This window comes from Laccaria bicolor, genomic scaffold, assembly GCF_000143565.1.
Source record: "Laccaria bicolor S238N-H82 LACBIscaffold_69 genomic scaffold, whole genome shotgun sequence".
NCBI lineage: Eukaryota > Fungi > Basidiomycota > Agaricomycetes > Agaricales > Hydnangiaceae > Laccaria > Laccaria bicolor.
The window spans coordinates 215,727-219,373 of NW_001889940.1; positions in this window are offsets into that span (position 1 = coordinate 215,727).

Consider the following 3,647-nt stretch of genomic DNA (forward strand, 5'->3'; position numbering starts at 1 on the left):
GGGATCAATGAGGGAGTATTAGAAGTCGCAGAAGTGCTTGCAAAAAACCGATCGTGTTATATGTACATGAGTTCGTTGAGTTTGCGTTGAGTTATCTCGGAAGATCCCGACGATTTAGACTCCGTCACATCGACGGCAATGGCGGCAGGACGGACCCTCGACAGCTTATTGCAACGTCCAGCCTCAAGACAGAAAATTTTGTCTCAAAGCACCAACAAATGTGTGACTGCTGCGATTTAAATTTTCTTGAAATCGCCCCAGTGTGAAGGGTATGCAGGCATGAAACCTCGGGTAAAATGCGGAAACACATGAAGCTGGACAAAGCTGACATGTAGATTAGATTGTTTCGATTCGGTAGCTACCTCTGAGAAGAAATCGGGATGACGACTACGCACACCTTCGATTCTTCAAGATAGCGTGTGCGTTGGTGCCAAAGCGATGTCTTTTAACAAACGTCTCTTCTTTACTACGTTTCCATCGAGTTGAAATTGCGAACAGTTTGAAGAAGTGCTGTCTATATATATATATCCGCTGACGAATGGCTATTTCTCGGTTAATTACCCTCGTGCATGATCGATCGCGGTGTTATAAGGGGAAGGTCGGAAGCAGTGTGGGGCGTAGGGAGAAGCGGCTGTTATCAAAGAGAGGTGGAGATGAGCGCCGCCGTCGTTGACTTGACAACTTTTGCGCCGAACATTTCAATCACACTGCTGACCGATATGCTTCTCAACCCTTCTACTTATCTGACGCAGAAAGCGAATTGGGTCCTCAATTTTTTCAGAAAATCTCTGAATTCGAAAGTGCGGCTAAAAAACCGCCGCACTGTGCGGCAACAGGTGCGGCGGGAACTTCCGCCGAGCATGTCACGGGACTTCTGCTCAACATCCTCACCATTCTAATAAAATTCTACTGCTTTACGAAGCCTCACGCGCATGCCTGACAATGCCCTCGAGCTCGAAAAAATTATTACAAATCAAAGTTCTAATATCTATGTGTGATGACAGTTGTAACCACTGACGTGTCGTGAGTATCATCGGTCCTGGCGTCCGGACCCACCTTCTGATTATCTTTCCACCACCCAGCCCATTCACAGTGACAGCAGGGTGGGAGGTACTGACAACTGTTGACAGAGATTGAGGGTGCTGCGAGAGCCGCTGGGTCACGCTCGGGGCAGGGGCAACTGTTACTGGTCAGCCACATTATAGCTGCAGTTCCGTGACACTGTGCTCCCCATCTTCCCGTTCCTTCACCGGAATGTGTAGTTACATTAATATAATATGTTTAAAGTTGAAAGCTACGAAGTTTGCGGCTGAGCGAGCAAGGTAAACGCGTCGCGCTTGTATCTTGTACTTGTGTTGACGCGTCTCTATTGTTTGGCCAACAAACACGTGACCCGGATCGCCGCACAGATCTGCCGCACAATGATCGCCGCACTTTCGAATTCAGAGATGTCCTCAATTTTTTTGAAGCCTCAACCATCATCTCAAGGATCTGAATTTGCAAATCGGCCAAAAGGTAAATTGCCGAATGCCGTCCATTCTTGAGCACGTGAAAGGTTCGATCGCGATCATCGTAAAGGGCCTCCAAAGGCTTGCGAGGCCGTGGCATGGCTTGAAACAGCTTGAACCGCAATAACTGTAAGCAGGGTTCAGTGAATTAACTAGCATTGATTGATCATATTACGCCTCCGAGTGGGTACTCGCTAAATTGAATCAAGATCCGTCAACATGTCCTTATCCCATCCAAGACAAATAAGTACGCAACACGTAGAAATATTCGAGCGGTGCCCTCCCAGTAAGCACTGTCACTAGACATCCGCCGGACCTCAGGCTAATCATATCAAAAGTTTCTTTTCTATCTCAAAAGGAATCGAGAGGGAAGTAGCTCGTTTGCAGAAAGAACCAAACTTGAAATACAAGCTATGTACTGGACCTTATTTATCTCCTTGGAGTTGATATGTATATATCCTCTTATTTGCCGAGCTCGGTCATTACTGTGCTGGGGCCCAAATTTCGGCAATGCACCTCGAGAATGAAGGCTTGTGAAGCAGGGAAAATCTTTTTCCATTTGAAAACCAAAAACGCTGGCTGTACGTCCTAAATTAGTTTGCGAAACGATCACCTGACGTCATCAGATACAAATTCCTTGATGGCATCGACGAGATTGAACTCCGCCTAATGGAATCGGCCAAGACAGATCATGAGAATTTAACAGCCATCACGAAACGCAGATATAAAAGCTTGAGCTCAATTCTCCGTCGCCCATCCCACGTTCATTTTTTACCACGCTTTTTTGAATTTCTGGGCATGGCAGACGCCGCACAGATCGTTCTCAACGATACGTGAGTGTCATTCGCTTCGGTATCATCAATCCCTCAAACTCTCTCCAATGTAGCTTGGGTGCAGCTTTTATCGGAGTTGTGGTCTCTGGATGGTGAGCATTCATGGTATCCTTGTAACAGCTCTCTCAGATTAACTACTCCATAGTCTTTTTGGAGGTCTTCCATTTCCCATCCTCCGTTTATTTAAAAAACTGACAGAACTCTCCCAGTTTCTTGCATTCAAGCCTGGTACTACTTCACACACCAAAGCGACCGATGGCCCCTCAAGACTCTGGTAAAAATTGGTTTCAGATGCTCTTATCTCACATACATGGTGCTCACTTCGCATAGGTTGCGGCCGTAATGGTTTCCGACACGATACATCAAGCCCTTATATCTCATACCGGTACAGACATACCTACTTTATCGCTTATGCCTTTCGTTGACTATTCCCTTATAGTTTACGCATATACCATCACGAATTGGGGCAATCAGAGTTTCCTTGGCGAAATCCCTCGGTACATAGTCTTATGCTCCTATCCTCCACACCCGCTTACCGACTCTGGGTATAGAACGCTGGTGGTTCAAGTTCTGTTTAGCGTGCGTCTCCCAATCGCTACTAAAATCTTCGCGCGTAATTCTATGATAGGGATTGACGGCGTTCATGGTTCAATGGTGAGGCCACTACGTCGTCTCGTTCCGATTCCTTCACTAAGATTTGTACCTTAATAGTTTCCTGGCATCGCGCATTTGGCGACGTGTGTTGTTTTTACGGTCACCTCCTCCGGATTAAATTCTCAATAAGTTTATAGTAAGCAATCGAAAAGGATGGCTCATCGCTATCATCGTATGTCCTGATTTCGAAGTATCCCACGTGTTACCTTCGCTCACAGCATCCCAGGTTTTACTCATTGTGGGGGAGCTCGGTTTGTCATTATTAATTCCTCCTCTTGAAGTTATTTCAACCCGCTTGCGCTGCAGGAGCCATTTTAGGTCCGCCAATGCGCTCTTCTATTCAAATAATTCAGTTGCTCACCGAACAGAAAAAATAGCTTATACAATTATATCGTGCGTCCGCCGTTTCCCCACCTGCCCAACTTGTGGTGACAGGAAAACACAGGCTACAGTTCCACACCTTCTCTGAAGTCACACGCTTAAAGGTGAATCTTATTCCAATCGTTTTTATCTTAATGGCTCCAACGTGATTTAGGGGCTATCTCTATCAGTTAATTCTCTAGCGGCAATTGGTGACGTTGTCATCGCGGGGTCTCTGTGCACGATCCTGTATCGCTCTCGCACTGGTTTCCATCGGTGTGATCAAATTTCT